Genomic DNA, 14,707 nt, shown 5'->3' on the forward strand with positions numbered 1-14,707 from the left:
TGCGTGTGCTGCATTGTATAGTAGAATTTGTGCCAACTTCCGCAGATAACACAAGCAAATATTTCTTAATTGACTGAAATACATGTCATCTTCACGTTTCTAGAAACCGTGGAAGGGTTGTAAGCTCTCTTTAGACGCGTTGGTTTTCGGTGAAAATGAGTGCATGCTGTTGACATAGAGCGTAGCGTACACTACGGGTGATCCCAGTCAATCCAGCTGCGGCCTATCGTAAGGTCAAACGGAGTAGACTAATTTTGGGACGACGGACATCTCGCTTTGTTCAGCTAGCCGGCGGTTGGACAAGAGTCAGAAATGGGTACATATATATATATATATATATATAAAGTCGATGCAGCCGTTAGCCACTCCGGTCTCAATAAGGTAAGGGCGCGCGGAGGCTAAAACAACATACATTTTCAGCTACAACAAAAAAATTATATCAAAGGAAAGATTACCTAAATAATTGGTGAATTTGGGCCTATCTTACAAACACGGACGAGAAATGTTTTCTAACTGGTTAGTTTAAAACGTTTGCTCTATATGAATGTATATTTCAGCTCGAAAAATATACGAGGGCCCTTTTTCGACACCCGAAGTATACTTAACAATTACCGCGATATCGGATGATTGACGCACTGAAAATAAAATCCGACATGAAATTTCAGTTTTTTGTGCCCTTTTTTCAGCGTTTGGATTCTGCAAGAATGATAAAGTTAGAAACAAAAGCGTCTTATGCATTATCCACACCAGCGATTACGTCGAGTCTGCATTATTTAAAACGAAGAAAAACGTTCCATGGTTCCCTTGGGCGTATTTCCCCGTCGCCCCGGAGAGAAGCCTGACTACGCGGTGCACGGCCGCTGTATGGGAGGTTTCTGATTTTCCTAATTACTAAACTCACCAACTCAGGCAAGAAACACACACACACAAAAAAAAAAAAAAAAGAAGTGCAGCTACACGCGCACTTTTTTTTATTTAATGAGGACCAGCGGGACGGAGGAGCCCCTCTCCCTGCTACTTTCCCGCAGTGCTTGCCTGCTAAGGGAGAAGCTCCCTTATAATTATGCAGGCACGTAGGGTTGGCAATCGGGTCAGCTGAACACGAAAAAAACGGGACACGAAGGAAATGACTGGACAAATGGACCGCTGTTTGTCCAGTCATTTCCTTCGTGTCCCGTTTTTCCGTGTTCAGATGACCCGATTGCCAACAGTATGTGCCAACTAGCCCAACTAAAACCCATAGCACGAAGGGTGTCCGGTTTTATTTTCCTCCCCGACTTAGGTCAGTGTTAATTTTATTGAGGGCGACTAGTGTGTAAAATGAGCGAAATATAATTACCTAATTAAGCAACGAAGTAGGAAACGGTGCAAAACTGCATAACTAAATTTGGAAAATGTTTTGATCGCTTCAGCCTTTGCACACTATCAAAGAGGCAGCATTGTGAGAACTTGTATCTTGCCTAGTACTTGCCAATAGAGAAATAAAGGCTGAATTAACAATGGTGGAAAGCCATACTTAAAAAAAAGGAAAAGTGCAATATTTGTATCCATTTTTTTTAAACTCGATCTTGAGTTGGCCATTTCACATCTTTTCTATTTTCATCCTTGTTTTCCTTTTAAATACCTAATAGCTTAGGCATGTGCTGTGAAGCCTAAGCTATATGTATTTTGATTTTTTTTTTTAACATACATCTGTTAATAAAAGCTGCAGGTACTCTAACCAACTGTGTTTATATAGCCCAACGTTTTGTGGCCTGCTTGTTCACGGGCGACTTATTTGGCTGGGAGTTTGTATTTCTCTCCTCCTTGTCGCTGCCATTTAAATCATTCTCCTCGCTTTGTTGCACCCTGAAGCCCGTGGATATAACTGCTTGGGCTGGTACCGATCGACCTGTTCTGGTTGTTCTTTGTATGCTGAATAAGCTATAACTATAAAAAGTTGTTTTTTCAGTTCCTTCCGAACATGGAAAAATGACTCTTTTAAGAGTCATGGCATATTCAGCATACAAAGAACCTGAACCGGTACTTTCCCAAGCAGATTTAAAGGCAGCGACAAGGAGAAGAGAAAGACAAACACCCAGCCAAATAAGTCACCCGTGAACAAGTAGGCTGCAAAACGTTGGGCTATTTAAACACAGCTGGTTAGAGTACCTGCAGCTTCTTTTATTAATACACACCTAACCAGGCAGAATTTTGCCAAAACGTTTACTTTTCAAACATACATCTGTTATTATACTCGAACATGAAAACCTTCGTCCTCCCAGTGCCAGAAAGCAACAGCTTAAGGCTGAACTCCATAGAGCGAAATATGCGACGAATGGCGCCCTACGGCATGCTCACTTTGCGCGGGACGTAGCAGGCACTGTGCCGATTCCATGCGCAGAACAAAAGCCGCCGGGCAAAATTAATTTTTCACACCATATTCGTCCCATGGAGTTCAGCCTCTATGGGTCATAATGCATATGCAAGTACAAAAGTTTCCTTGTAAATAAAAATAGGCTATCCCCCTTCGACTTGAAACTGACCTCCTAAGTTCTCAGGTACACAAGGGACTAGGAGGAGGTTCACAAAGCAATACATGTAGTTTACAGGCGTGAGCCCTCACAATTTTCCATGCCAGCGGCAGCTGCCAGACTGTCAAATTTTACTTTGGGAACAGTACATGCTTTATGGCATGAAGGATCATAGATGGATGGATGGATGGGATCTTTCAAAGTAAATAATTCTCATTATTTACAAAAACAAAAATAGTGTCACAACTGCGACAGTTTATTTACACAAACACAGTGCACCATTCCAACTTTTATTCAAGTGGTGACTAGCAGCCAGGACCAATGCCTTTGGTTCCGAGATGACGATGAACTGGGTGACAGAAACTTTGTGCTACAAGTCACAACTGAAGCAGCTTATTCAGAGTGGTGCCCAGGATGCCAATGGTGGGGTTCAAGCTGGGCTGCAAGAGAAAAGAATTGTCACAGTACAAGCACCGTAACCATAAATTTTAGACCATGTGGAACAGACATACACCCCTTCAGTGCACTAAGGAGTTTGTTACTACTTTTAAAAACAAGAGCTCTTGGATAATGATCCCCTAAACAAAGCGAATTCGACAGCAAGGAGCTTTACAAGTTAGTTTGAACATTCAACAAGTAATCAAAATTGTTGAGAGTAAAAACATTTGAATATAGGTCATCCCTAATTTTGAAGTGGAAGGAAAGGAAACTCATACAAATATTTAACTCGTCGCATTATTTGTAACCTAGGTTAAAACTCGTCTGTTGATCATGCTGGCAACGTCATCTTATGAACATTAAGAATGGCAACTGCATGCTTTCGTACCGAGCGAAAGCATTAAATATTGAACAAAATAGCACATTAGTTCCCATCGCAACACAGTAAAATTGTTCCGACTCCGAAAAGCTTACCCACACCATGGCACAGTAAAGGGAAACAGGCTGCAGCAGAACTCAATAGCACGGTAATTTCTGATACAGCATTAGCTTCTCTTTAGGCTAAATATTTATATTACTTAAAAAGCTCAAAGTTGCAAAAACAAAAATGCATAGAACCTGCCATTTCACAGTCCATAATACCCATATTATGTTATCCGGGTCGCAATTAATTATTTTGTTGAATTCCCACGCTGGTGAACCGATAGAACTATTTTAAAAGAAAGAAATTTTTAACAGAAATAGTGCAGTTTACCCAAAGACAGGCATCCGTCGTAGTGAGCCATGCTTCCCAACGTCTGCCTAGGGTAGACGACTCATCCACACACGTGGTTATTTATACTTAAGCCGCACGCTGGTAAGACAATTCAATCTTTACTGACGCACCGAATGGTACCGCACCACTTTCCGCTAAAATTGTTTTCCCACCGATACTGTCCAACAAAATAAATGCAAGAATTTACACCGTTTCGCATGCGAATGTGGAGAGCCTATGGGACAGCAATGCTTCCATCCCCGCTTTGATAATGATAATAGCACGACAGCAGCGCCACCTCTAGGTCGATCCCGAGGCCAATAGCTTACTACTGCATGTGAGCAGGCCACGGGAGAAAGCTAGATGATTAAATGCATTTTAACGGCAAAATAAAACCTTAAACATGTTTGCACGTCACCGGTTTCCTAAAGACAATACTTTGCATGCTGCGAGGGAGCATGCTGTTCGGCGGGGGGATGGTTGGTTGCGCAAGAATACTGACGTCCCTTGTTCGGCGCACTTCGAAGATGACTGCTTTGACACAAGCGGTCAAGCGAGAAGACTTCGGCTGGGTAGCATTCCAACTATGTTTATGTTTCTTTCATTTCCAGCATACCTGCGGAAAGCAGTGAGTATCATAGTGACTGTGAACACTTATTTTGTATTTTAGCTAGTCTCATCTAAAACTCGAGACAGTGTGCCTATAACAGCCGTGCATCTGCAAAACAAGTATTATAAACAATTTTTGCGAGCTTGATATTTCTGTAAATTCTCAAAGTGCCGGTTTTGGTGATCGGTCACGTGCACAAATTTCCGCAATTGTGAGAGGGATGCTACGTATTCATTACCACGCCGTGGATTATTTGCAATAAGAAGATATCCGAGAAAAAAGAATCCAACGTTAAGCGGCTTTCGAGTCCTTTAAAACAAAAAAATAATTGTTTTGTTTTCGTTGTAATACGCAGCCCCAAAAGCAACAGACACTGCTAGCACCCCTATCAGCGCAGCCTCTTTTTTTGCCCTGAGCAAGATGGCCGCCGATTTGTTAACTTGGTGGCACCCGGTTGCATGAAAAAGTGCAGGAGACCGCCACTCCAGAAGTCTTATATTTCAATTGACACAGTAAGGCCATCGCAGTCGTGCTTCTCACTGCATGCGCGCGCTCGTTTCCGTAAAGCCGACTCGCATGTAAGCGATTTAGCGTGCGACGAGACGAGCGACGGAGATTTCTCACTGTCGCCCGTCGCATCGCTCGGTTTTCGGGATTTCTAGAAAACGTCGCTCACCGTCTTGGTCGCTTCGCCGTCGCCTCCATGCAGTTTGCCTTGTCGTGCGACTGACAGAGCGACAGCGAAGCGGGTCGCCGTTGCTCGCCAAGGCGCTTACATGTGGTTTATACTCAATTAATTTACAAGCACACAACGTTGAACCATTGGCGCCTCGATTTTAAGTATAAACTGGATGCAAGCGATTTGGCGAGCAACGAGACAAGCGACGGTGACCTGCTTCACTGTCGCTGGGTCAGTCGCGTGACGAGGCAAACCGCATGGATATGACGGAGCAAGTGACCGGGACGGTGAGCGACGTTTTCTAGAAACCAAAAAACCGAGTAACACGACAAGCGACAGTAAGAAATCTCTGTCGCTCGCCGCTGACTCTTGTCATTGTCGCCACCGCTCGTCTCGTCGCAAGCGAAATCGCTTACATGCGGGTCGGCTTTACGGAAACAAGTGTGCACATGCAGCGAGAAGCACGACTGGATAGCCTTACTGCGTCAGTTGAAATTTGCATATGTCGCAGTGGTGTAGACTGCCCTTTATTAGCGAGAAAAACGTTAGAACGGGATGAACTTATATGGTCTCTGAAACCATAATCTTTTATCGTCGATCCATTCGCTGTTTGATTCCATTTCATAAATACGAAAATACAAGAGCTGTGTTGAAATATAGATATCAAATGATTAAACTAAAGCCCGAAATATTGAAAGGACACAATTTCAACGTCGAAAAGACACACAATTTCAACGCGGAATGTGAAAGAACACGAAAGCAAAGCTCCGGTAGTGGCCTGTGCAGCACAGAACGCGGGGGAACGGCGAGAAACTGAAGGTCGGTTATGGTGGCAGGGTCACGTGACGTCAAGATGCCGGCGCCCATGATATGTTGCCTGAAAGGGTCTATAGCTATGCTTTTCTTGTCTAATAAAGCATCATTGTAACAATCGCGCAACTTTCTGAAGTGCTTTTCTAAAGTGCCGTTAATGTTATTAACCCACGACTAATTAGCTCCCCATACTGTGAACTTTATTTTTGCGGCCTCAATATTTCGCAAATTTGAAGAATATTTCATGCGCAGAAAATTTTGCGAGGAGTGGTGAGCTATATATCGTTTACCATATATTGGTGGGATGTGTTTTTCGCAGCAATTTTTAAGTCAAGAAATTTGCAAAAAATTAAGTTGTTTACAGTAGTCGGGTAAGCTCATTTGCCTCCCAAGCCTTTGTACGGCCTGACAAGTCAATCCCCTTCACCGTGCTATGGTGTACTAGAATCTAGTACACCATAACCGTGCAAATTCACGCCGCTCTTCCATCAAGATTCAATTTCTCGGAAGGAAACCGAAAAAAAAACTCGTCCCCTCCCCCGGCCGGTGCTGATCCCGTCATCTGAACGCAACACAGCGCTTTGGCATCGCCACTGGGAAAGCAAAATGGCAGCCTTGTTTCCACCTAGCCTAGCAACAGATGCATTTTGTACTCTCGAACCGGAAAACAGGAAAAGGGTCCATTCTCTTTAGTGCTTAATGGAAGCACCCACATTTGCAAAATCGTCCACTGACAGTGAGAGTACTTCCCCTATTTCAACAACTATAGCATGAATGTGTATTTTTGTAACAGGTCTACATTCTGTTTCACATCACGTTCCACCGCAGCGGATGCTCCGAGCCATCTCAGCCATCCCAGCTCTGCGAACGTAGCACGTGATATGCTCTACGCATGTCACCCTCTTCAAGATCAAGTAAAGGCCTGGTCACACATACAGCGGAGCGTTAAGTTAGCGCTGCGTGAGCGCTCATGTGGTGCTTCCTTGCGCGTGACTTAGTTCTAATATAGCGCGCAATCAGCGCTTTAGTAGCGCTCCTTGTACGACTGTTATTGCTGCAGATTAACGCGTGTACTGATGTTCAGGTTCCTGTGGTTGGGTGTGCAACAGTGTGGTTGGGTGTGCAACAGATAAGGTCGTACCCAATCAATTAGTCGCTCAGAGTCCATGACTCTGAATCGTCTGCCCGACCCTTTGCTTGGAGAGTGGCTCTTTTACTTCCTCTTCATTCAGTGCCAAAGAAAAAATAACAACGGGATCGCCGTGCATGCGCTGTTTCAGAGCAGCAAGCACGGCACAAGGAGCGCGCTTACACTGTGCTGCTAAAGCGACAACCGAGTGCTGCTTCCAGCGCCCATGAAGCGCTATCTGAGCGCTCCGCTGTATGTGTGGATCAGCTTTAACACTCACAGGGCCTTGGATTGGCTCCGATCGCTCGTAGGTGGTGTACAGCCCCTCTATCCTGGGAAAAGCGGCACCATTCATTGTTGTGGAAATGCTCGAGACTTGTGCCGCACACCACCTTCTGGGAAGAACATGGCGTCTGAAATTTAGCTCAGTGCTGCGCTGTGCTGCCATGGTCTTCCCAAGGGCTGCACGTAGCACATACCTCGTGCATCGGCGCACCTTGCGCTACTTTTGAAACATAAAGGGGCTTTAAGGATGTGCAGTTGGCAACGGTTGCCCCGTGGCCGCTGTTGCAAGAGCAAACTGTGGTTGCACAAAATTGTGAAGGTAGGCTTGTTAGTCATTAGATTAAGGGCTTGGGGAAAGTGATCTATGTGACTTCGCCCATTACCTGGCCCACCCTTCTGTTGGAGTGTTTGTAGGGATGGCACAAAGAGTATGTTAAGCAAAATAGCTGTCAACATAAGAAAGATATAATAACAACGTCAGCATGCAGAGCATGTTATGGTCTTAACTGGACAGGGGGCTAAACCTATGAGCCTACCACTGCAAATATTTCATGTTGATCTATATAGCACACAAACTGCCTCTGCTTGCCAAACATTTACCCCTGCATCCTTATTTTCAGAACGAGGCTGGTGTGCTGCAGTAATCAAATGACAGATGAAGAAATAAACTTCACCATATCGACTGACCTCACTGAAGTGAGCGCCGCTATCCTTCAGCATCCCGCTTCACTCCCGGCTGTTCGATGAAACCATGGCCTTCCTTGTGGCTCCTGCAGAAAGTGTTGGTCTCCCGGTCATCCTTGTTCTTTCCCGCAGAACCTCGGCACGTCCAGTGCGGGCCGCTTTGCCTCGGGAGCATGACCGTCACTCCAGCAGTCATGACGAACAGACGCTTAATCGCCGCTAAAGAACGAATCAACTGAATCTCGACAGCCACGTCTGGTTTCAATAGGAAAATGCCGAAGGTCTTTCCACAAGCAACCCCAGTTGCCCCAGTCACGGAACCCCCAGATATCAAACACGGAGTTTTGGGCTAAATACACAGGCAATCGGAATCTCGCGAAAGAAATACATACGTGAAAAATCAACAAGACACCAAGAAGGGAAAATCAACGCTCAGAAACGGGGATTCACGACAAATGGAGGTGGACTTGCGAAGGTTGCAGGAACACCAGGAGCCGAAAAGGTAAACAACAGTCAAAACGCGGGAAGCGAAGGGATTCTCCCGCTTCTCATCCAATGTAACACGTGACATTGCATATAATAATTATCTCAGAATGCATTAAATATATCTAATATAATTTCATTTATACTAATTTAAAATTTATATAAATAAACTTAACAAAATAATTCACTCAATTTATATAGACACGTGACTTTTTCTTAATAGCCAATCAGAATTCTGGGTCTACCTAACGCTGGGCGTTGCGTAGACCGGGTCGACGCAGACACTGCCCGGAACAAAAAATAAACAGGAAGTGACGTCACTTCCACAAAAAAAGAAAAGAACGTGACGTCACTTTGATGTATTGTTTGGCGCGAAAATTAAATATAACACGAAACCGAGACTGCAGGCAAAAAGGACGATCGTCCTTTTTGCCTGCAATCCCGATTTCTAAAAAAAGTCTCAAACAAAGCTTTCTGGTACTAAAAAAATCTGAAACAAAGCTGGGCCAAGCTGTTTGAGTTCTTTTAGTGTGTTGTCCTTCTTGCCTGCAGTCTCGGTTTTTTTATGTTGAATTTACACCACCCGTTTGAACTCTTAAATCTGCGCGAAAATAATTTAATTTTTGTATGCGGCCGCCTTTTTTAGGTAGCTCACTACGAGAATAATTTTTTTTCATCCCACAGAACTACTTTTTCTTTTTTCTTCAGCTTTTCAGAAATGTGGGAGCGGCTTTAAGGTGATTGACCTCACAAACAAAGTGACTAACAATAACGTTTCTCGAGTGTGTTAGCGTTGAAGATACACAACAGTAACTCTAACGCAAGTCCAATGTTGCACTAACATTTTATTCACTTCATTCACTGCATTGTGGCCTAGGTATCCAGGCCGCAGGAAAGCTGACTCCTTGAAATGTAAACAGCAAACAACCATGTTTCGTAGCTACCATGGAGTCTTCCCCTGTAGGCCCCGGTTGTTGGAGAACCGAACCCATGCTTCACGCCTGCGGATGAAGCGCAGTGCTATCTAAGTGTCTTGCGTACTTGCAAAGAGCAAATGTAGCCAATATGTGCACACACCAAAGCAAATCGGAGCGAGGACATTCACAGATTAGTCAGCAAAACTCTCTGTATGAACCACAAAAAGATAAACATGAACCTTTAGTACAGAGGCTTTTAAATGTATCTATGTCGTGTTGCATCCTTGATTAGAGGGTCGATGAGTATGACCCCATACTCCTGAGGGGCAAACTCCTGAGGGGTTCAGGTAAATTCAAATATCCTGGGCGCTTTCGTAATGAGCGCAAACAACGCTGCAAAGTCAGCGAAAACTAACAACAGTTAAGAGAACATTTTACAAAGGGGGCATGGCATCACTTAACACAACACAGCAGGCACCTCACTGACAGGAACAAAATGTCACCTTCGAGTGTCGACAGGAAACCGGTGCAGCGAGACGCCAGCCTTGCGGTTGTCACTTCGGCATTCTTCCACGGAGCGTTGCAACGCCTCGATGCATAACGTGTTGAGCTCATTGTCACGAAGGACGTTGAGCCCTTCGGACGCAGCAGCGTCCAACCGCACGAAGGTGACTGTTCCTATATCACGCTGATATTACGCTCCTGCGCACGTAACTTGCGTAATCACGCTGAGCGAAGGAAACTTTTCAAACTATTTGAAGTGACGGTAGAACGATTCAAAAAGCACGTGGAGACCTAAAAGAAGCAAGCAGACGGACAACAAAAACCTGCCTCTTCGCGCAGCACGATGCCTCTGCAATTTATCGCTATTAAAAGCCAGCCTTGTTGCTTGTGCAGTACAGAGGGCGCTAAGAGCAAGTTAGAATATTAGTAGTAATAAAAGCTATTTTAGCTTTCTCGAGCGCGATAAACCTTATTTAAGACCACTAATAACAACATACAAAATTTAAAATACAATTCAGTATAATTTAAGTTAAAGTTATTTTATTTGTATATAGTTTGCCATAACGTCTCCTAGTCGCGCTTCAGACGCACCGTCACCACGTGACCCTCCTGGTTGATGTCGCTGGCAATTTGTTTTGTACCGTGTTTTGGCCCAAGCTTCGCTACCATCTGTACATATAGACCAGTGTCCGCGCCAATTCCAGGGCGCCGCCATGTTAATCTACGCTCGCGCCACCACGCGGAGAGAACTGGCAGGCAGGAGGGGGGGGGCTGCGTCGGCGGCGTTGCTTTGGGGAGCTGGGTGCGGCAGGCTGTCCGAATGCACCGGCACATCGTGAAAGATGTCTTCACCAGAAGCCTCTGCGACCCGTTCTTCAACAGATAAGATGTCGTGAACATTCGAGAACCCATCTCGATCAAGAAAACAAGAGAAAACCTTTCTTGTCTTAAATGTTCTCGGTGTCTGCTGACCCTTGACATCCGCGTTTCAGTCCGGGTTCATTGCGTAGTAAATATTTCGCTACCGCTTTCTTGTAGCTTTCAAATGCTTGATTGTGGGCTTCTTGTATACGACATTACATTCGTGGCACGTTTGAGACCGATTTTCGCGATCTGCTTGCCTTTCTGCGGCAGCGCGGCTCTGCCGAGCCGAAATAAGTGGGAGGCGTTCACTTGATCGAACGCCGTTTTAGCGAATGAAAACGAGACCACGACGTTTCATCAAATGACTAGCGAATGACTAGCGAATGCCCGCCCCCCCCCCCCCCCCCCCCCCCCCCCCCACACACACACACACACAAACACACACTGCGAGCGTCTGGGTTCGAAACTATTAAATGCCAGTTCTAAAGGGTGGTACTTACTTGAAGTGGGAGCTGGAATTCTACGAGGTACCAGGAGACACTTACTATCGGACAACGAAGCACGGTGCCTGTGGGGGCGGAGTCTAGGAACGCTACTGATTAATATTGTGACAGGCGATCAGTTATGATAGCAGACGAAACTTCTACTCGTTTGTTCAGAAGTTCGCGGTGATATTTTATTAGCCCTCGTTAGAGCACACCAAGGATCTGAGGCAGTGAAATTCACATCACGCAGGCTCGTCCGTCGTAGTCAAATGAGCGCAGTCGACGATGAGGTGTAATGAGCTACTAAGCTTCACAAGTAAAATGCGCGTGAGAAAGAGTTTTGAGGAAGTCCAAAACACCGATCCAGCAGACGCACGTACGTACGTTTACTCCGGACTTCATGAACCCGACGGCGCAAGATCAAAGAGCACCGCCGCCATCGCCACCCGGTTTTCTCTGCACTTTGCGCGACGACGGCACTGCAACGGGCACTCGCCTCGGCGTTAACAATCCGCGAAATAGATTAATTTCCCAGTCTTGAAGCCATTCCAAATGATAAATGAAAATACCTCGGCGTTGTCGAACATCTGACGACACAACCAACACAACTGTGCCGCTGGCTGCGTGAGCCTGACACAACTGGCACCGTTGTTGCGCGTGAAGGCCTGCTTATTTGTAGTTGAGACGATGATTCCACATCTTTCGTGCCACTCGTGGTGCTTGCAATAAATTCGAAGGGCAGGGGAATCTTCTCACGAGGACGCTGAAGACACTCAACACCGGAGCCACCAAAGCGATCGCACAAACCGTCGCCATGTTTGCTTCTTCTTCGTCACTCGCGGCGCGGTCAACTCGTCGCGAGAGGTTTTCTGGCTCGGCTAGATGGAAACCAACAGCGGCAAAGTGGCGTATGGACACACGGCTCTCACATTACGGGCACTATACTCCCATACCGCGGTAAACAGGACCGATGCCGGCGAAACGGCAGTCGGCACACCAGCGAAGAAGCCTTCAACGGGAAGCGGCGGTGCAGGCCGACGCAGCCCCCCCTCCCCGTGAGCGTCTGGGTTCGAGATTATTGTTCGCTTTTGCTCCTTGCGGTCGAGGCTAAAAAGAGCACTTCCGGACAAAGGTCTATACCACAGTGGGTCTATACCTTGCCCCTTCGTCCACGTTCCAGAAGATCGTGACACTGGCGACGAGGAATCGTGGCACTGGAGGCCACCAACGTGCACGGTTCGGCCCACGCCGCCGAGAGAGTCGCAACACCGCCGCCCGCTCCTGTCGCCATGCCGCTCTACGGGAGGCTCGAGCCGTTCGAGGGAGATGGGTCCGCCTGGCCGGTCTACGAAGAACAGGTCCACGTGTTCTTCCGGGCGAACGACACGCCGGAGGAGAAACAACGGGACATCTTCCTGGCCAGCTGCGGGACCCGCGTCTTCAGCCTCCTGCTCGACCTCCTCAAGCCGGCCACGCCGCACGTCAAAACGCTGGGTGAGCTGCTCGCCACGCTGCGCTCGCACTTCAACCCGGCGCCGTACACGCTTATGGAGCGGTTCCGCTTCAACAACCGGAGCCGCCAGGACGGGGAGACCCTCGGGCAGTTCGTCGCTGCGCTACGAGGGTTAGCGAGCACCTGCGCCTTCGGCGACCAGTTGGACTCGCTACTCCGGGACCGGTTCGTCTGCGGCATCAACAACCCTGCCATGCAGACGCGACTCCTGGAGCTCCCCGACCCCTCGCTGGACGACGCGGTGAAGGCAGCGCTGGCGATGGAAGCAGCAGCGAAGGACGCCAGCGAGATAGCGCGTGCGGCCGGCTCACCGTCGACGGAAGCGGCGGTGAACAAGATGGCGACAAGGAGCGGTGCCTGCAGCCGCTGCGGTGCTGCCCACTCCCCCTCACAGTGCCAGTTCGTCCAAGCACAATGCTTCACGTGCGGGAGAACTGGGCACCTCGCACGTGTCTGCCGAGGGGGGAGGACGAGCGGCGGCCAGCAGCAGCAGCCTGGTTCAAGCCCGGGTTCCAGCCAAGCCCGCGGCCAGGGTGGTCGTCGCAAGAGAACGCGGCGGGGACGAGCGGCACCAGGCCCGGGTTCGTCTTCAGCCAGGGTCCACGTCGTGGCCGAGGACCCGCAGATTTTCGACGTGTGGCAGACGAGTAAGCCTCCATCGTCCGTGCCACCTTACTTGGTGTCCGTCGAAATCTGCGGCCACCCCATCACCATGGAGCTGGACACAGGGGCCAGCGTGTCGGTCATGCCCGGGAAGCTGTTCAAGCGGACCTTTCCCGGCGTGTCCATCGAGGCGTCTGACGTCATGCTGCGCAGCTACTCCGGGCAGCTTTCCCAGGTCCAGGGTCGGGCCCAAGTCAGCGTTCGCCTTGGCGACAGGGAGGCAATCCTTCCCCTTTATTTAACCAAGGGGTCGTCGCCGACGCTGCTGGGCCGGAACTGGATTCACTCGCTGGGTGTTCGGCTGCCGGAGTACCAAGAAGCTGCGCTGCACGTGGTGCAAGACGTCCCGAGCCTCCTGACCGACTTCCAGTCCCTGTTCCAGCCGGGGGTGGGCACCTTCGCCGGCACGACGGTCGGCATCCACATACCCGAGGGAACCCGGCCTCGATTCTTCAAGCCGCGTCCGCTGCCGTTTGCCCTGAAGGACGGGGTCACCCAGGAGCTGCAACGGCTGCAGCGAGAGGGTATCCTGGTGCCCGTCAAGACTTCCGAGTGGGCTGCACCAATTGTCCCAGTCCTCAAGCGAGACGGCCGCGTCAGGATCTGCGGGGACTTCAAGGTCACCATCAACCCCGTCGCTACCGTCGAGAAGTACCCGCTGCCTCGGGTAGAAGATCTCTGGTCGGCTCTGTCCGGGGGACAGAAGTTCACCAAGCTCGACCTTCGAGATGCCTACCAGCAGCTGGTGCTCCAGGATGCCGCCCGGAAGTACGTCACCATTTCGACTACCATGGGACTCTTCCAGTACACGCGCCTACCGTTCGGCGTGACCTCAGCCCCAGCCATCTTCCAGAGAGAGATGGACAACCTCTTCAGGGGCATGAGGCACGTGGCGGTGTACTTGGACGACATCCTGGTTACCGGTACCGACGACGGGGACCACCTGCAGAACCTGCGCAAAGTCCTGACACTACTACAGGACGCCGGTCTCAAGCTGAGGCTGGACAAGTGCGTGTTCCTGACCCCCAGCGTGGAGTATCTGGGACACATCATCTCCCAGGCTGGCCTGGCCCCGGCACCTCGCAAGATTGAGGCCGTGCTCAAGGCGCCGAAGCCCAAGAGCAAGAAGGAGCTTCAGAGCTACCTCGGCCTCATCAACTTCTATAGGAGGTTCCTGCCCAACCTGTCGACGCATCTGGAGCCGCTGCATCGCCTGCTTCGTGACGGGCAGCAGTGGGCCTGGAAGAAGGAGCAGGACTTGGCCTTCCAGCACAGCAAGGAGCTGGTCGTTAAGGCTCCAGTGCTGGTGCACTTCGACCCGGCCAAGCCTGTAGTCCTCACCGTGGATGCATCGCCGTATGGGGTAGGAGCCG

The 14,707-nt window shown here is 48.8% G+C and overlaps 1 long non-coding RNA gene across 1 annotated transcript; it reads right to left on the reverse strand.

Moving 5' to 3' along the window:
- Positions 1–2,803: 2,803 nt before the first annotated feature.
- LOC115312806 lies at positions 2,804–8,438 on the reverse strand. Its single transcript, XR_005716092.2, has 3 exons — positions 8,298–8,438; positions 7,909–7,991; positions 2,804–2,953 (listed from the first exon to the last, which is right to left on the reverse strand). It is a non-coding gene; the product is annotated as an uncharacterized LOC115312806 (long non-coding RNA).
- Between the last annotated feature and the right edge of the window lie 6,269 nt (positions 8,439–14,707).

This window comes from Ixodes scapularis, unplaced genomic scaffold (genome assembly GCF_016920785.2).
Source record: "Ixodes scapularis isolate PalLabHiFi unplaced genomic scaffold, ASM1692078v2 PGA_scaffold10__122_contigs__length_95168666, whole genome shotgun sequence".
NCBI classification, from domain to species: Eukaryota; Metazoa; Arthropoda; class Arachnida; order Ixodida; family Ixodidae; genus Ixodes; species Ixodes scapularis.